Source organism: Callorhinchus milii, unplaced genomic scaffold (assembly GCF_018977255.1).
Source record: "Callorhinchus milii isolate IMCB2004 unplaced genomic scaffold, IMCB_Cmil_1.0 Scaffold4, whole genome shotgun sequence".
Classification (NCBI taxonomy): Eukaryota; Metazoa; Chordata; class Chondrichthyes; order Chimaeriformes; family Callorhinchidae; genus Callorhinchus; species Callorhinchus milii.
The window spans coordinates 75742907-75763053 of NW_024704745.1; the positions used below are offsets into that span (position 1 = coordinate 75742907).

The following is a 20147-nucleotide window of genomic DNA, read 5'->3' on the forward strand; positions in this document are numbered from 1 at the left end:
GGAAAAAGATCAAAGCTTAGAGGAGCAATGCCAAGAGAGAAAGATTACAGGCGAGTCAATAGATTACTTGTAAAATGAGCGTTTTCATATAGCACTGGAAACAGTGCAAGGAATTGTAGAAACACCCCCCCAAGTATTCAAGACATTTAGGATTTATAGAAAATTGAGGTCTTGATGGAAAAGCTTGTTACCAAAAGAAAATACAAGACTTCTTGAAGGCAGCTTAAGTATTCTCAATTATTAGGTCCAGTGTTGTAGAATCCACTTTGCAATGGAACTGTGACATTGCTTATTATTCTTTCTTGTAGCAGTTCTATAGTTAAATGAGTTGTTGGTTATCTTCTAAATCATATTGACAATTCTGCAACACAAAAAAAAATTGTAGATCTCAAGAACTCTGGTCTTGGTCAACTTCAAAATGCATTTGTCAAAATTGCAGGATGCAAGACATTTCCTGCTAGGCCACCATAAGCATATTTGTCAGACGAGAAAAGTTGTGTGTTGTTTCAACAGTTAGATTCAATCCTTGACTGCATGTGAATTGCACTCCAACACAGATGTAGAAGGAGGTCATCCATGTTTTGTCAAATACCTAAATCTACAAAGGTTCCCAAGAAATCAGATTATAAAATTAAGCTCATAATATCAGGTTTCAATTCTAAGGACGTCCGATTGCACTGGGCAGTCCAGAGTTTGCACCTGAACTGGAGGCAAGGAGTTAAGCTCGAGGATACTACAGAGATACCTACATGGTTTCCTTAGTGACCTCACATACAACTAAATTCATGAAATTACTGTGCATGCATTCCTGGAAAGTGCTCAAACACTGTGGGACGTTGGGAAGTTGTTGTTAAAGCATGTGAACCATCCCAAACACCAAAAATAAAATAAGGTACATTTTTAAAATATGATACATATTTACATTTATATAGTGCCTTTCACATCAGAGCGCTCAACAATACTGGTTGAGAACCTGAGCTGAAGGTGGGAGCCAAGGAGATGGGGAGGGAAAGATGACTGAAAGCACATCAAAGAGGTAGGTCCTGAGGTGCACCTTGAAATCAAAAAATCAAATTATGGAAAAAAATTGACTTTCACTAAAACATGGGATTGGATTAGGAGGAGTGGAGGGCAGGCAGGGTAGAGGTAGGACGGTGACTGAAGGTGCAGTCGAAGAGGAGGGTGTTGGGACGTGCCTTGAAGGAGGCAAGGGAGGAAGCAAGATGAAGGGACTGTGGGATGGAGTTCCAAAGGGTGGTGGCAGAGAGGGTGAAGGCCCGACTCTGATGTTGTTGCGGGGGACACGAGCAGGCTGAAGCTTGCTGAGCAGCGGGAGCAGACTGAAGAACGAAACCCTGGTTTAACGCAAATCTAACAATGCAGTGATCCCCAAGGACAGCGGGAGTGTTAGCCTAGAGTCACTGTGAGTTCAGGTTCTGATATTGAGCTTGAATCCATGACTTCTGTCCCAGAGGCAAGACCGTTAGAAAATAAGTATAGCTGAAACATGATGCATTAGTTCGCAAACCACCTTCTAAACCAGGCTTTGACAGGACATTAGTTGAAGAACTGCAAATATGCTCAAGCTACACGTACTAGAGATGAGCTCAATCTTCTTTTATGTCCCATTTACACTGCAGGTAGTGATTTGACATACTTAGGACCATAAACCAGGGCACTGAATTATGCTAGCTTTGCAGAGTACAACACTCAGATGCATGCAATATTTTTAACATCAGTAAGAGGAAACGGTTCTATCCACTAAAAATTAACAGGATTTTAAAATCAGTTGTACTCCAGATTTTTTTTTATCAACGTTACGCTGATGTTTTCACAAATAAAGACTGAGAAATTTATACATGCAATGACTTTACCTCAACTGTAGCATATGTGAAGTACAGTAAAGCATACATCATAAAGAAACTAGGATTTAATATCTACAAGTACCTAGCACACATGTCTCGAATTTAATTAAGTCAGAAGCTAGCTTGCCAGCAATGTTTTACAAGTAGTATTATTATGCATTAACCAGTACTAAGCATTGCAATGTACCTTCAGATTGGCCACGCAAAACAATATAGCTGTTTTGGCTCCTGCCCAGAGTCAGTGGAGCAGCAAGCAGGGGAGGTGAGGTTCTCAAGATTCAGCAGAATGCCTCAATACCATGTGAGTACTTTGAACCAAATTGCTCCTCCCTCGAGTCTTTCATTTTTCTTTAAGTATCAGACACCAATAGAGGCTAAATTTATGTATACATTGCTAAGTAATGTAAGGATTTACCCATTAATTTGATGGATGTAATTGTAAACACTTAATTGGCTGGAGATCCCTATTCTGAAAATGCCCTTTTGCCTCTTGGCACAATGCCAGACATTTTATATTTTCTGTCAAGCTACCCTAATAGCAATAGTACCAAAAGGACAAGATTTTCCTCTACATTTTATGAGGTCTTTTGAAAACGTAAAAAATTACAGCAGCATTTTTGCAGTTTATAAAATGCTCCATCTGATTTATAATAAGTGCGGTAATAAGATAGTGTGAGGAACCATTTCTGTGCATCGCATTAAAGGAAAAAATTCTTTAGAAATAAGAAAAGCGTGAATCCAGATTTGTCCAAGTGTGCCCCTAAAGGCAGAACATTATTTACAAACTTGATAGAAAATATATTTCACACGTAAAATTTTGTTTCCTTGAGTACACTCTTAGCTTTCTAAAACTATGCTGATGTGATTGTAAATTTTATGCGGTGATGTCAAAATCTTTAAAACGTACTAAAACATACCAAAAGTAAACATAAGTTTAAAACTGTGAGACTTTGCATCCATAAAACAAGTTTATGCCGCACAAGGGCTCAAGCTTCTACGTTCAGGAATTGAAACCCAGGCCCAGTTCAGTTCGACACTCAAGCATGAGGTGAGTATTGCATTGTCACAAGTGCTGTACTTCAGAAAGTACATTAAACTGACATCCCATCTACCTGTCCTCAGGTGGACAGACACGACACCATCCAAAAAAGTAGTTTATTTCAGCCATCCAGCCAACAATTCTGTGGATAAATTGATCAGGCATCTCAAAGCTGTTTGTGGGCCTGCTTTTGCTGTTGTGTTTGACATCAATACTCTCTATAGTTGACAGCAATATTAGACACAATCAAATGCCAAGTTATTTTGAATTTTAGTAGAATTCTTTCTTAAAAACTGTCACTTTTAAATTAAAAACATTTGATTTCCATGCACTTAGACAACAAGTTTTAATTCCTAAATCACACAAGTCTAATGAACAAACTGTTTGCCTCCAACGACTCCCGTCAAAGCATAACTAATAATGCCACAGATTCCATAATAATTCTGATCAGCCATATTCCCACAAACAGCCATAAAGGGAACGGCCAATTTTATTTAGGGTACTGTTGGTCAGGACAAGAAAAGCTCCCATCTCTTTTTGAATAGTGCAATGGGATGTTTAACCTCTACCTAAACAGGCAGATTGACCCATGTTTGCAGCTATGCCTGCAATCATTGAACAGACATAAGACTGATTGTCAAGTTCATGAAAAATTTGGTAGACTAAGAATCAAACTAAAATTTCAGATTAAGTGTACGGTAATTCTACCAAAGACAGCTGAATGAATTGCGACATGAAACATGAAGATATTAGAAGAGAATGGATTATTGACAGTGCCCTGAGGCCTGCAGTTTTAACAGTTAGGCTGTGGTATGAGAGAATTACAATTTACCCTCAAGTACATCAATTTTCACGTATAGAATAGTACAGAGAGTTATCAGAGACCTAATCTAAAAGCCCTGGATTTAGGAAATCCCAGAAAACAGTCTGTAGCCCAAATCCTCATTGCTGCTTTAATCACCCCGAAGCTAGGCTTATCTAATTCTCTTCTTGCTGAACACCCTAGGCCTATCCTGCATAAGTTCAAACTCCACGTTCATCTGCACCTTCCCATCCACAATCCTCCACGGTTTTCTTCTGCAATATGGTCACCCTACCTTCCACACAATCGTGAATTGATTAACTTCAAGATTCTCATTCGATCTTCAAATCGCTTAACAATCTTGGCAGCCGTTACCTCTGCTACCCCTTCTATCCCATTCTCCTACCCATATTCAACAATCAAGCTTAAGCCTGCTGCTCACTTCACTCTCTGTGTACATCACTGGCCAAGCATTCAGCAATTATATTCCCCCCACTCTGGAATTCCCAGTGCACTTCTCCCGAGCCTTCAAAACCTTCAGGCTACGCTAAAAATATTCCAATAAGTCCTCACTGTCCATGTCTTTTGTCAAATTTGTTCTTTTTTCCTCCTTAGTCAGTGATGTAAGGTCCTTCAAGACATTTTTCCTTCACAAAAGGTGCTATATAGGTACAAACTGTGTAAGGACAAAGCTATTTATCCCATTGAAAACAAAACATACATATGTAAAGATCCAATCTGATTGACATCATACATCATACTCTAATGTCAGAACTTCAACATATTGTCTAAAGTCAGAATTTTCAGATAATAATACATTATCTGGAATATGCAGCACAAAGCAATCTCCAGGATTTTTTTGCATCATCTGATTTTACCATTCTGCCGCCAGACTGAATACTAAATGGTTGTCATATCGCTTCAATTACTGGCAACTAAAGGCAATTTAGACCATCTATCCTGGCTCAATATGACAAATAAAGCAATCATTCATAATTGCACCAGAGCTATTACACCAGAGCTATCTTGCAGGTAATAAGCATCTTGTGGGGACAGTGGCGCTTCATACCAATAGAATCAAAAGGCAATAAACTGCAGAATTCATGTAGCTACAGCAGGGGTGCCACTGTAATGGGGATGTCACAGCATTGCACCCAGCTGCTGAGCAAACACAACAAACATACTTTTTTGTTAGCTTACCCTGGTTTGGACTTCAAAAACTCACACAAGTCTTCAGGACATTTAAATCATTTAAATAAAGCTTTCTATTGCTGAATCAGTACACAACATTAGTTTAGAGGACCTAGTCTGTTACTAGAAAAAGTTTAATTCAAATAAAATGTAAAATCATTTAGCATCTGGTAAAGTTGTTTAGCCAATATCTCAAGATATTAACACACCTGAAATGGAAATATAACCACATTCTAAAGACCCACTGAACATTATTTCTTAATCCCACCAAGAAATATTATTTTACACTGTTTAAATCTGTATGCTTGAATAAATAACCCAGTACATATTACACGAATAACAGATCTGTACAATAACATTGAGTTATTGCCATTAACAACAACAAATTACATTGGTGTAGCCCCTTTCATGTCAGGAGGATGTCCCAAGGTGCTGATTAAGTTTAAAAAAAATTACTATAACTACTGCAAGTGATAAAGGAGTGATAATTATATCAAAAAAGGGTGCCTGCAGGGTAAGCCTTTTCAGTTATAGTTGAATACAAGCCAGGCACACAAAGCAATGAGGCAATGTGTTTTAATTGTAACTAACACAAGTCAACAACAATGCAAAATATAAATCAGCAGACGAGAAAGAAAATAGAGGAAATTGAAGAGCCATAGCTAACCGGAAGCAAAATAAAGACATTAATGAGGATAGGAGCACTAGTAGTGAATATGAAACAGACTACAAGTTGTACGCCTCAAAGTATAGCTCATTATCAATAGATCAACAACAAAATTATATTTGTATAGCACCTTCCCACTATCATGCTTAAGAATTTCACAAGATTGGTTTGGATGAAGGCCCTTCAACCCATTTAATCTCATCCTTTCAGAATATCTACCCTATCATCTAGCTTTTTTTAAAGTGAGTCAAATGTCCGTCCTGCCATGCTTCCCAACAACCTGTTCATCATTAATTAGTTCCAGTCGTTAATGACAAACATATGTATGCCACCTATACCTGGAAAGCTTCATGCATCTGGAAGGAATGCACATTGTCCCTTGAGAGATGTGACCCTTGAGAGATGTGACCAATTTTATTTGGAGAATTGTTGGCCAGACCGGGATGAAAACAAATGGGCAAATGGGGGTCTTTATTTAAATATCTGAACAGCGATAAAAGTGTGAAATGATTTTACACAAAAGACCTGTAGACCAAGCTAAACTGGACTCAAAGGAGACAGTGCACCAGAATTTCATTCCTTCAGTTTTATGCCTTAATTGAAGGAATCCAATTATAGGTGATGCAGCACTATACCTATACCATATGCCAGAGAGTGACAAGACAGTTTATACCAGTGACATCCTACACACAGAGCTGCTGACTACAATCATGAAGAGCTCAAGAGAAACTAAAAGGAAATAATTTTGTACTTCAAAGCATCTCTTTAAAGCAGCTGATTAAAGAAATGTCACTAGCCTCACTCAGGCAAAGGTACAAAGAAAATCAAAAGGCTCCTCTCCAACTAGTTATTTGATACTTTCTAAAATTTTCCCAATTTAATATATTGTTTCTTAAATACTTACGTAAAATTAATATTCTTACCATAAGTTGTCCAATGAAACCCTCACTACTTTCAATATTTTTCAGCCTATACTTGGTGGCAGACAAGATAATGAAACATTTATTAAAAAAAACATGTTGCTTGCTTAACTATAAAAAGACACAGGTTGGTACAAAACACAGTATAATAAACATTTCTGTCAACCCAATCTGTTCCAAACGATAAAAATACATCCCTATGAATAAACCAATAATTCTCCCAAGCCATACCTGTAAACACACACACTTCTCACCATACCTTATTGATTCAATGTTTAGCTGCTGGTTAGAGACCACCTAGAAACAGTCAGCCAGGGTTCCAGCTATTGAATGCAACCCAGGAATTCTTGTACCCTTCATCGTTTCAATCCCAAATACTTTCAGTTTTCTCCCATTCATTCCAGTTAGTCATTCTCAATTTTTCAGAGAAAAGGAATTGGAATGTTTTTCCAAACTCGAACTGTTATCTGCACACCAAGTATCAGCATTTCCATTTATCCACATTTGGCTCTGAGAAGTGAAAACTGGGTTGCGAAATACCAGAAAAGGAATTCAGTCGGGCACGTGATTCCTTGGAATGCAATTTTTGGCACGAATGGTTATTAGATCCAGTTACCAGTAACACGAAAGTTGTTCATATTTACTATTGTGTAAGGTTAGTCAGAGATAGAAAGGTTGAGAGAGAAAGCCAAAGGGGGAGGAATAATCTGGTACCAGCAAAGGCTGAAGGACCTCCTCCTGATATCTAGTTGTAGCATGTTAAATAAAACCAGCAACTTGAAGGTTTGCACACTGACAGAATATGATTATAAATAGATCAGGATACAACAGGAGTGGCAACGTCAGTTTATGACGATAACAAAAAGTTATGCTTGTAGTTTCTCCTGCAAAGAATACTGAAGAATCACTATCAAGCAGATTCTTGGAGTGATTTCAATTGTTTTGATACTGATCTGTTTCTATAGATGGGACACCAAATTTTCTAACGTTATTTTTACTTAAACATTACCCAGAAGCTCAGATGTTCTCCCGACTTTTTGCCTCAGTGAATCTAAAAGCATTATTCCCGGTTTACCAACATGTCCACTCCCTCCACTCAGCCGGCACAGGCCTACTCCATGCTGCCCTGCCCACTCTACCATCGTCAGTCGGGCCTTAAGCCTTTCACCTCACCCCCTCCCCTCCCTCACCTTCTTCAAAGCTGGTTTGGAGACCTTCCTCTTTGACCGTGCCTTTAGTCATACTCCCACCTTCACCCCTCGTCCAGCCCCCAGCTCGAGTGCAAAACTTTCACTGTCCAGCGACTTAGGACATCCTCCCGACATGAAAAGCTGCATATAATTAGATTTTTTTCCCCACCGATTTTAAATTATAAATGCATTGAAGTTCAAAACTGATGACGCCCATCTTACCTAGATATTTCTCATAGTTTTCCCCTTACACCCTAAGATTCAGCCTAGCTAGCTGTTCTGCCTTTACGCCTGGGTCACCCCATTATGATGCAGGGTTAGGTGAACAGGATTCATCCCTTAAGGGAGATAGGGTGCACTCCATGCCAGACAAAGGATTGAAGGACCCTACATACCTGGAATTCTCAGTGGTTTGGTTTAAGTACTCTAAAATATGAAGATGGGTTTCCACATGGCTGACCTAAACAAAATGTAATGCAATTTACATTAATATAGAATCTTTTATGCGGGAATTTTGATGTGCAGATTATATGCATGGTTTGAATACTCCTAAGCACTGTGATGAGTTTTCACATGCACCAAACACTCACCCAGCTGAATGAAAATAAAGGATTGTTTCACGTCAGGAGGAAATCTTAAAGCATTTGAAAATGATACAGCAATGAGCACTCCATGTCATCTCACTGTTGAAGTATGGTTGCTAAAATCGACTTGGCAATCAACCCAGGATGCTGTTCACTTTATTACTCAATGTCAGCCTGGTTCAGTTGGTAACAGCTTGGCTCAGCGGTAACATTCTCGCCGGAGAGTCAGAAGGTTCTAGGTTCAAATCCCTCATGGGGATTTGGAATCACATTGTCTAAGATGACACTCTAATGTAGCACTGGGAGGATGTTCCCTTGTTCCAGGTGCCGTCCTTCGGATGAGATTTTAAACCGAGGTCCCATCTGCTTATTCAGGTAGATGTTAAAGATCCTTGACACTATTCAAAAAGAGAAGGGAGTTTCTCCCAGTGTCCTGCCCAACAAGCCCCCCAAATAAAATTGGTCACTCACTCCATGGCTGTTTGTGGGACATTGCTGTGTGCAATTGTGCTGCTGCGTTTACCTACAAATATCCAGTCACTCCATTTCATAGTAAATACTGTGAAGCACTTACAAGACATCCTTCCGACGTGATAAGGCACTATATCAAATGCAAGAATCAGAAAGCTATGAGCTCAAGTCCCACGTTGGGTTTTTGAACTCAGTTTTGGGTGACTCTGATGCAGTGCTGGGAGCATGCTGCATTCTCAGAAGCATTTTATGGGTGAATGCAGCAATGTCCCCAAATCAGCTATCAAATGAATAATCTTATGTTGGGGACTGTTAGCCAAAACAGCTGGAGAAACTCCCTGCTCCTTTTGAATAGTGCCTAGGGAGTCCTGTAGCTCAGTGGTTAGAGCACTCGCTTTGCAAGCGAGAGACCTGAGTTCAATTCCAGGCAGAGGGCGAAACCTTGGGCAAGTTTCCTTACTCCACGCGCCTAATAATAATCCCTCCAAAAAACAAAAACAATAATAAATTGGTCATTTTCAATCTACGACTGTTTGTGGGACATTGCTGTGCGCAATTGGCTGCCGCGTTCGCCCACAAATATACAGTCAATTCACTTTACAGTGTGTTCTGTGAAGCGCTTTGGGACGTCCTCCCGACGTGAAAAGCGCTATATCAAATGCAAGGATTATTATTATTATTATTATTATAGGGATCTTTTATGACCACCTGCTCTAGCAGATGAGACCTCAGTTTAACATCTCATCCAAAGGACAGCCACAGCACTGCAATGGAACGTCAGCATACGCTATACGAATTCCAAGTCCCAACAGGGGCTTGAACCCACAATCTTCGGACTCAAAGGCAATAGTGCTACCAATTGATTCAAGATCTAGGTGCATTACATAATATGGCTTCTCACTGTGAATTTTTGACTGAAATTTTCTCAAACGAATGTCAGGCAATATCTACCTCTCTGAAGAAGCATTGACTGTCATACGATTTTCATACATGTTCTCGTTCATTTTGCTTCTGAGTAATTCTTCACTTTTCTTTAATACAATGGGTTAATTGTGCACTAAGCAAGGCAATTGATTATCTTACATAGGTTCACAAGTGAAAACTTTAAACCAGTTCCACTGGTTCCCCAACCTCAAGGAGATAGACTTTAAATTCTCATCCTCACTTCAAATGCCTTCATGGCCTTACACAACAACAGCAAAATTACATTTGCATAGCGCCTTTCACATCGGGAGGACATCCCAAGGCGCTGGACAGACAGAGTTATGGACCCGAGCAGGGGTTCGGGGTGGGGGGAGGTGGAGGGCAGGGGGGATGCAGGGAGATCGAAAGCACGGTCGAAGAGGAGGGTCTTGAAGATGGCGAGGGAGCAAGACACAAACAAAAGCTTTTGGTTGGAAAAGCACCAAAGGAAGGAACTTTTGATTCATATCTAACATCAGGCCTTGTTTACCAAAGAACAACGAGACATCTCAAAGGCGTTATATTCAACGCAAGTATTATTATTTATTTACATTGATTTCACCATAAATTTCCTTTAATAAAAAATGCAAGTACCTAGCTTTCAGAACATCCTGTAGCACTTTTCCTCTGACACTCATTCATCTATTAAAAACAATATTTGAATACTTAACTGGAATGCCAATATTTTCGTGAAGTATATTGGCAAATCGCGTTATTTTCAGCCCAATTATACATAGGAGAACCCCAGTCAATGCAGTGGTTTGGATCTAGAACATTTCAACCCACATTACGAGTACAAAACAGGTGCTGCCTCTCAATGTTTCTCGGCCCTTAATGTCATGAGTAACATGACTGGATAGGTTGTGATTTCTCACAGTAACAGGATTTTCATGCTTTGCCTTTAGAATGTTGTAATCCATTACCTACCCACTTTATAGCCAAGGCAGCACTATATTGAAGGGCATTAAAACAGGATTGGTCGTATATAGACTGCACAAATTCTGTAAAATTTTATGTAAACCTTACACACCGTTAAATTACAATTGTCAACAAAGTGTGGATCAAATAGCTGCTAGATATTTCTGTGCAGAAATTGCAAGTGATGTATAACAAATTTATTTTATAAAAGTTCACTTGAAACAAAAGTCCATACGGGTTTCATAAAACCTATTCACCCTTTCATTTCAATATTATCAATTCATCATAAATCAATACGTAGTGTTCATATCACTTCAATCCAACCACATTTGAAAGAAACCCATTATCTCTAAATTAAGTGTAAACTTACAATTTCTTTCCATTTAGATTTGAGTGATCTCATTGCAATACGAATAGAGTTTATGCATAGATAAACTGATCCGTGAATTCCTGATGAAATGGAACTTTGCACAATATAAACACTTTTGATTCAGCTCAGTTTGGGGGGAAATAGTTAAGAAAACAAAGGAATAAGAATTCTTTGACTGCTATTGCAGTACAATCAGTGGATCCCTGAAATGAAACCAACCCATGCTCACTCATGGTCAGGTCTTCTCCCTTACAGTTAATCCGTGTACACTGAGCGTACTGTATTGGTTAGGCTTTTGCCAATATGCACAAAGACAAAAGATACAGTCAATTCACTTTACAATATATTTTGTGAAGCGCTTTGAGACATCTGGAAGACATAAGATGCTACATCAAATGCAAGGATTATTATTTCTATATGATAAGCCAATCCTAGACTATGTTTTTTTTAAAAACTTATTTTGATTCCTCTAAATCAGGTGCATTTTTACAAAAAATGCAATTGAACAGACCAAATAAACTAGCTTAATAGAAGCAAAGAAATTTATAATGCAACCATTCAACCATCGCTGGCTCTTTGAAAGTAATTCTATCCTGCTCTCTCTCCAAATTATTCTCAATTTTATCTAGTTCGCTCTTGAAAGTCAGGCTCCACCACTGTTAAGAGCTCTGAGACTCTATCCTGCATGGAGGGCACTATATAATTGCAAGTTGTTGTTGTTGAAAATTAATATAGATCCTTCCTCAACCGCTTAACTGGCAGAGCATTCCACATCTTACCTCCGTAAGAAAATGTTCTTTTCCTAGTCTTCACCTTGATTTCTTGCTAATCATCTTAAATTCATGCCCTCTTGTCACTAACGTACTGACTAGTGGAAATAAAAAATTCTACCTAACGATTATCAAACCCCTCAAAATTTTAAATGCCTTCAGTACCTAATCCTAACCATCTCTGTTATGATAAAAATAGTTCTTCTAGTCTCCCCTCATAAGTAAAACCATTCATTTTGAAGTCAACATAGTAAATTTCCTATGTGTCTTCTCTATGGGGCCAACATCCTTCATAAGGTGGAGAGACCAAAACTAGACATAATATTCAATTTCGATATATAAACAAAAAATGAAAATTACAATCTTGCTTCTGTGTCAGTAAATTAAGCCTCACATCAGTGTTGGAGCTAATAGTCTAATCTGAACCTCTGGATAATTATTTGGGGAGGGCAAATTTGCAGCGCTATGGGGAGAGAGCGGGGGAGTGGGATCGAATTGGATAGCTCTTTTCAAAGAGCCGGCACAGACACGATGGGCCGAATGGCCTCCCTCTGTGCTGTGTAATTCTATGATTTAGCGCAGTACTAGAATATTCAGTGCAGTATTGGGTGAATGTAGTATTGTCAGAGGTGAGGTCTTTCGGATGATACATTAAGCCGAGGTCATTTGCCTATTCAGAAGGACGTTAAAAATCCCAAGATTATTCAAAAAGTAAAGGAAGTTTCTCCCATGTCCTGAGCAAGAATCCTCCAGATCAATTGGTCTCTCACATCACGACTTTGTAGACTGCAAAAACATAGCTGTCAACTGTACGTCTGACACATGCAGAAACTCATCACTATGCTTAAGAGTATCCAAACCATTCCACAAATGCCACATACACATTTCCCTGGGTTTGGAATGGAATGGCACCTCATCCCAGAGACACACCCTATTTACCTATTAAGGAGAGTACTGTTTCCAGGGAGTGAATGCATATACTATTCCAGATGCAATTTTCCAAGTGTAGGTGGCATGGAATTTATTATATATGGTTGGCTACTCTAAGGATGGTGATGAGCTTCTGCACATGTCAAATGCCTGATTGACTTTTAAAAAAAAATAAAACTCCCGAAGTTTACCCTCATTTTCTGGCTAATGTATCTTTGCCCAGACAAGGTTAGCTAAGCACACTTCAACTGCCAGTAGGTCCTGATATATAATCGTAGCAATGCCACATGACCCACTTGTATCTGGCCCTTAGCCTCTTCAACTATTCAGTACCCATGAAAACACAGACAATGATCATACACCATTCCATACATTTCCTGGACACCAAAGTATAAATCTATTCCGATCTCAAATTCTTACAGCCCAAGAAATTGGCATTCCAGATAGCAAAGGAGAAACCAAGTCTTTGAGAGAGTAGCCCTTACACTTCCTTGACGAAGAGACTGCTGAGGCCGGTTGAGTACCTTGGCCAAAGCAGCGTCCATTTGAGCACACATAGCACCTAAGCTCACAACCAACACAGTCAAGCTCATCAAGAATGCAAGCTTCCATACACTCTTGAATCAAACTTTTGAACAAAAGTCTGCACATAGGTGCCTCTTAAGTGTGTTGGATCTTTCACCTTCGACCCAGTTGAAGAGTAGAGGACATCCATCTGACTCAACCTTCCACAGAGTTCACTCCATCCTGGGGGGGGGGGGGGAGAAGAGGGGTAACCAGAATAGTGCAGTCAGTTTGGCTCAAGTTCATACTTGTATGAAATGCCTTTTTGGTTTGCAAGTCAGTGGAATCAACAGACCAACACCAGCATCATCAGTTTGGACTGTACAGTGTTTAAGGACGGTCTGTCTTCAACCGACTCCTGAATAGAGCCAAAATCTGTAATTGACCGAGCCATTTTAGTGAAAGGCAGCTTTATTCATCTCAACACAAATTCTGGTCTCAAATATTGACTCACTACACACTCGATTTCCACAATGGAAACACACCAGCATCCCCGATCCAGCCAATACAACTACAACAAGGGCCCACCTGCGTAAAAGGTTAGATCCCGTGGGATATCTCTATCAACTGCAAACATCTGGTTTCCCACCGGCCTCAAAGGAGGGTGAAGGGGCAGAACTATCCAACTATCCAGGACCTCTTTTGCCAAAGGCAATACCTAGATGTCATACAAATGCTGCCCCACCTCTGTAGAGCTACACGTACATGCGCTCTGAAACTTTATCCTGTATTATAAATGCAAGTTGTTGTTGTCTACCTCGTGTTGTAATATCCACATGGCAGCTACAAAATAGTGCCACGTTCTCCTTCACAAAGTCAGAACTTGATAGTAACTACGAAGTGCTTGGAGAACAATGTTCTCTAAGTGCTATTAAAAATGCTCAATCTTTCTGGGGGCACATATATAATTCTTAAATTCATTTACTTTAAAAATTCTGTAAGTGCATCCAGATCACTTTCCAAAACATCTGAGCTTTGTGTATTTGATTAATAAATGGCCACAAGTAAATTTAATCATTTTTTTAAATTGAAAAATCTAGGTGAAAGCCCAAGATCTATTGTGCAGGCAAAGTATAAATGGTTTAATAAGTACCTCTTGGTATGATTAGCAATATCTATTAGAATGGCCACTATCCCAAGAAATCAATCATAGTATCTAGTAGGGCATTATAATGCTAATATTAATCTGGCAAACCACATCAGCAATGTGAAATTTTCAAATCGCATACCTTTCAGCAACCAGTTTACAGAGCAGCATTGGCACTGACTAAAATCAGCCTGGCCTCTTGGTTAGGAAATATTTAAATCATTTGACAGACGTAGTTAAGTCATAATACTATCAAACTACAGTAATTTTATTCTTGGATGCAATACGTTAAAGAATGATCCATTTCTTAAGACTAAAGTTTATAGCTTTGTTCAGTTACAAAACTCCCAATAAATTAGCCATAGCCAATATCAAAACTAGTATTTTCTAGTTATCCATACTAGGATGTTATTTGCCCCAGAGAATATACAATGCAATGAGTCCAGATATAATTCTGACAACCATTTTACTGACCATCCATCCTCTGCAAAGATAACACTATGGCAAAGCATTATTCCAACATTAAGCCAGAAGGATGATCCAATTTGAATTTCTGAATACACACAGCAAATTAATTTCAACAATGGTTATAAATTTCAGTTAGACATTACTGTTAGAGAAGCTTCCTTAACCAATTCTAAAATAACTATAATCTATATTCTAATTCCAGAGAACCAAAACATCAATATCATTTAGCCATAAAACAAAGTGGTGACCATAAGTTAATTTTAGTTATTAGGTATCTAGGCCCAACTGTATGGTAGCTGCTTTCAAGCAACACTAATAACCTGCAGTTTGCAGACCTAAAATTGAATACTAAAAGGTCTATAGAATGCTAAACTGTGCTCCTGACTCCAAAAAGTATAGGTACTGCAAGTGAAGTTCTAATGGCATCAACTAATTAGCTAAGTATTTGAAACAGCATCTATTCCATTCACTCAATAAGGTGAAACACCAGTATTGTTTAATTTCTTTCCCCATGAAAATTTTTACTCAAGAGAAATCCTCAAATTGGAATGTAATTTGAATTTGAGCCATCCACTTAATTTGACATTTCTATCTCCTATAAAACAATCAAGGAACGGATAAGAAAATTTGAAAGGATAAAATGGTAATTACTGTTGTGGGCAGATATTACTTAAGCACTTTGAAGTTTACTTTCATAGTGGTGCTTGGACAAGTGAACAAGGTTTCATGTCCAGTGTCAATTTTAAGGTTAGGAAAGATGCAATAGTTAAATAAAAGGTAACCAAGTAATGACATGACTGCATTATTGCACATCTGTTTATAAAAGAAAATATGAATTGTTCGATTGTATTCTGAACATGGAACAAAGGGCTATATTGCAATAAGAATCCTTGCAGGCGACACAGTGCCTTATTACAACATCAAAACGTTTTAAACAACAACAACTTGCATTTATATAGAGCCCTTCATGCAGGGTAGTGTCCCGGTGTGCTTTAAAGCGCTTCATATGGTTCTACTGTAGAGTATAGTGACTATTTTGTAGGCAAATTTGGTAGCCAATTGTCATACAGCAATGTCCCAAATGAAAAGAATAATCAATTTCATCTGAGGGTTTATTTGCCAGGACCCTGAGACAAATTCCCCTCTCTTTTTGGAGCAGTGCCACGGTATCTTTAATGTCCACTTGGACAGGCAGATTGGACCTCAGTTTAATGTCTCACCCGAACAATGCAGCGCCACCAACCAAAGGACTGGAGTGTTAGCTTAGACCATGAGCTCAAAGTCCCAAAGTGGAGCTTGAACCCACAACCTTCCACTGACTCAGGGACAAGAGTCCAACCACCGGTGCCACACAAGGCTTAAATAGAATAAAAAAATATTTGCAATGTTGCTGGAGGTTTGAATGTATATGATAGCAATATTATTAAGCAAACTCCATTACAAATTGAACCCACAACTGAATTGTGATTCAGGATGTGAATTGGATAGTTATGAAAGAAATGGAAACCAATGTCTGGAACGTCAATGATATTCCAAGTGATTTCACTCCAGGGGTGCAAACACATACTAAATACAGTATCTAGGATTCTAGAGGTGCGACATGGCACTGCACCACACCAGTTCCGTATGCATTCTAACTTCCATTCCAAAACAAAGCCCAAATGATAAGCAGAATTCTCTAGTCGCAAAAAGGCAGAAACCATGTGAACAATTCAATGCGATTAAACAGTTAGAGGTATTAGTTCATTTAGTTTCAATTGAAATCTTACAAAATACAACTACCAATTACACAAAACAGGTCTCACTAATAATAACGTGGAATACTAATAGTCAAAAAGGCAATATAAAAATATATGCAGGTTCTACCTGAATGCATTCCAACTATCTGTTCTATACAATGTGCTTCTCTCACCTTCCTTTCTAATAAAAGGCTGACATGCCACAGTGAGTAAGCAGTTTGCAATTAACAATAGATGGGGGGGTATACAAAACCAGAACAGGTGTGAAAACTAGCATTTTACTGTAACCTCTGACACTGCAACATGCCACAAAAATCACCACAGACAAAAAAGGATTTGGCAAATGGCATCCTATGAGCTTGATTCCAATGGATCTGTACTTTAAAAAAAATTAAATAGCACATTTAAACAAAAAAAAACCTACCGGTGCTGAACTCAATACCTTTCGGTATACAAAATCAAAATGCAGCATCAAAATATAGGGACGTACTCCACAATAGCAGAAGAAAACTGCACAATGAAGGTGCCAATCCGAGCAGCCATGTAGCATGTACATTGATGCCTTTCAACATGGACATACACCAGTACCCCAGCACATAAAAATCAAATTAGGAAAAAAAACCTCAACCTCCTGAGCAACGAGATTTTAAAAATAATCCAATTCACAGTTAAGAGAGTAAACAGCAAATAATTCACTCGGGAGAAATAAACCTCAACTATTCCGATTCCAACAGAAACCTAAAACATACACTGCCGTCGCTGGCCCCCGAGTTAGTGCAGCTGCATCCCCCCCCCCCAAAAAAAAATGGGGAAAACAAAACTGAAGGAATTTTTTTTGTGTAGCCTCACATTACGAGACGGTCGGGAAAGAGCAATGGAAATCGGTCCTTTTCGGTCGGGAAACGATTCTCGATCTCGAGTCTGCACATAAAAAAAGGTCTTCCCATCGAACGAATAAAATGCCTCAAAGGCACAACACTGATGTTGACACCGTGGATAATTTTGTTGGGGGGGGGGGGGATGCCTTTCAGATTTTGCAAGCAGCAGCCATACATACACACACACACACACATACATACATAACCCGTCCATTTTGAGCACTCGAAACGCAACCTCCTCCTAAATAAGAGGAGGGGGGGGAGGGAGGGAGGGAGGGAGGGAGAGGGAGAGAGGAAAGCGAATTTAAAAAGTGTCGACATTCCCTCGAAATGCAATAAGTCATCTTTATTTGGGTTTCTTCACAGAGAGAGAGAGAGAGAGAAAAAAAAGAGAGAGAGAGATCACATCACTGCAGCGGAATTTTCGTTAAAAATAGGCAGGTCTCGGGGGCTCCGTGACATGGAAGAACAGCAGCAGCAGCAGCAAAGCAAAGCAAAAGCAAACGCAATCCCCGTCCATTTTCAGATATGTACATTTTGTTTATTGGCTCCCAAACTCGAGAGAGAGAGAGAGAGAGAGAGAGGAAAGAAAGCCAGTCGCTGCCAGAGGGGGGGAAAAGGGGGGGTGAGGGGGGGAAGAGGGAGCACACAGCCCTCCAAACCATTTAATACAACAGCACCTTACCCTCAGCGGTGCATTAATTATCTTAACGCACAGTACTTACTTTCTCCCCGACTTGTTGTAAATACAACCGCGCCTTTAACTCTTTAATCTCAGGAGCTAACTACCGTCCACTTTATTTTTATATATATATATATGTATAAAACACACACACACACAGAGAGAGAGAGAGCACCATTTTTTTACGAGACAACTGTGCTGTGGAACTCTTGAAAGGCGACCGAGTCTGGTCAGAGTTTTATTTAAATCGCAAAAGAGGAGTTCGATTCCATCCACTTTCTGTTTCGATACAAAGACTCTTTTAAAATGATATATATATATATAAATAAAAACATTGCCCCCCCCCCCTCCCCCCCAAATAAACAGATTAAATTAAATTTAAAAATAAGTAGCTTTGCCCAACTTCCCTCCCCACCAAAAAACATCCTATATAAATATATATATATATATATCATACACATTCCAGTTTTGAAACAAAAAGTTTTTCTTTAACCACTGACAAAAACACCCCCCGTCGCCAGAACTCAAGACCGAAACTTAACCCCAGTGTTTTGCAGGAGAGGAAGAGGAGGGGGTTGGGTTGGGTTGGTGTCCCAGGGCTCTCCCTGGGGTGGGTGGGTGGTGGTTGGTGGTGGTGGAGGAGGAGAGAGAGAGAGAGAGAAGAGATCGGACTCTTTGCACCAAACTCAGCAAACGTCCATTTTAAACCAATTTTCTCCTCTTTTTTTTTCTCTCTCTCTCTCTCGGTCTCTCTCTCTCGGTCTCTCTCTCTCGCTGTCTCCCCTTCAAACCAAAACAGCGGCCGCCGACCCCACAAACATATAGATCTCTCGCGTAGTATCTTATATAGATATCTTAACACAACTTATATCTCTGCGACTCGGCCTTTCCCCATTACACCAACACCCACCCACACCCCCCCCACAATAAATAATCACACGCCCCCCCCCCCCCCCCCTGCAGGCCAGGCTGAGCCGCTGCATTATTTTTTTAAAAAAAAGGGACAACTTCTCCCTCCTCCTCCTCCCACTTTCTCTCCCTCCTCAATTTCCCCGAGGGAGGGAGGCCGCCAGAGCGTCCATTTTATTAAGACGATAAAACACACGACACTGCGTGAGTGAGTGAGTGTGAGTGAGTGAGGAGAGAGAGAGAGAGAGAGACGACGTCGCGTCCGCTGCTGAAATCTCCTCATCTTCTTTCCCTCTCGCCCCACTGACTTGACTTGACTGACTGACTGACTAACCGCCGCCACCTTCTTTCTCCCTCTTTCTCTCGGGGGGAGGGGAGGGGGGTCTTGTTTTTCTTTCTTTTCTTCGCACGACACGTTTAAGCAGAGCTGAGGCTAAAGGTTCGGAATAAATAAAGCGCGCGCGCGCGCGTGTGTGTGTGTGTGGAGGGTGAGGGAGAGAGAGAGAGAGAGGCTGTTTGGCAACGCGCCACTTACCAGTAAAGCCGAGGAATCGCGGGTATCGCCGACTGTGTCTCTCTCTCTCTCTCTCTCTACGCCGCTCCGTCTCCTTCTCGAACCGAGGGGGAGGGGGGAGGGGAGAAGGGCGGTGCGTGCGACAAGACGCAGTCGCGTCACATGGTTACGTCACCCCGCACACGTCCTCACGTCCCCTCCCCTCCCCCCCACACACACACACCACCACCACCTCTCCTCTCAGTCCCACCTCTTCTCCCCTAAGCCCCGCCCCCCTCAAGCCCCGCCCCCGCATCGCCTCTCGGCCCCGCCCCGCCGTCCTGGCAGTGTCAATCAACCTCCGTTTGCACAGCAATAATAATAATAATAGACAGAACCACTTAATAATAATCCTGTGTTTGATTATAGCGCCTTATCGGGTCTGTGAGACGTCTCGAAGTCCTTCACAGAATACGCTGCATATTTTGTGGGCACCGTGTCAAATGCAAGGATTATTATTACTGTTTGTGGTAGTTGCAGAGGACTATATTTGGACTCGGGAGTGAGGACGCAATGTCTGGCGGTAACTTAATCCCAACAGGAATCCGGTAAATGGTTCAAATTTACATAAACAAAAAAAAATGTGG

The 20147-nt window shown here is 40.2% G+C and overlaps 1 protein-coding gene across 3 annotated transcripts in view; it reads right to left on the reverse strand.

Annotated features, from left to right (window-relative positions):
• The window catches only part of fam168a (family with sequence similarity 168 member A), a 59262-nt gene extending 39651 nt beyond the window's left edge, over positions 1–19611 (reverse strand). For all 3 annotated transcript variants that reach the window (XM_042334684.1, XM_042334683.1, XM_042334682.1), the window contains exon 1: positions 19543–19611. The gene's annotated coding sequence lies outside the window, so the exon portion shown is untranslated. The remainder of the gene's footprint in view (positions 1–19542) is intronic.
• Positions 19612–20147: the final 536 nt, after the last annotated feature.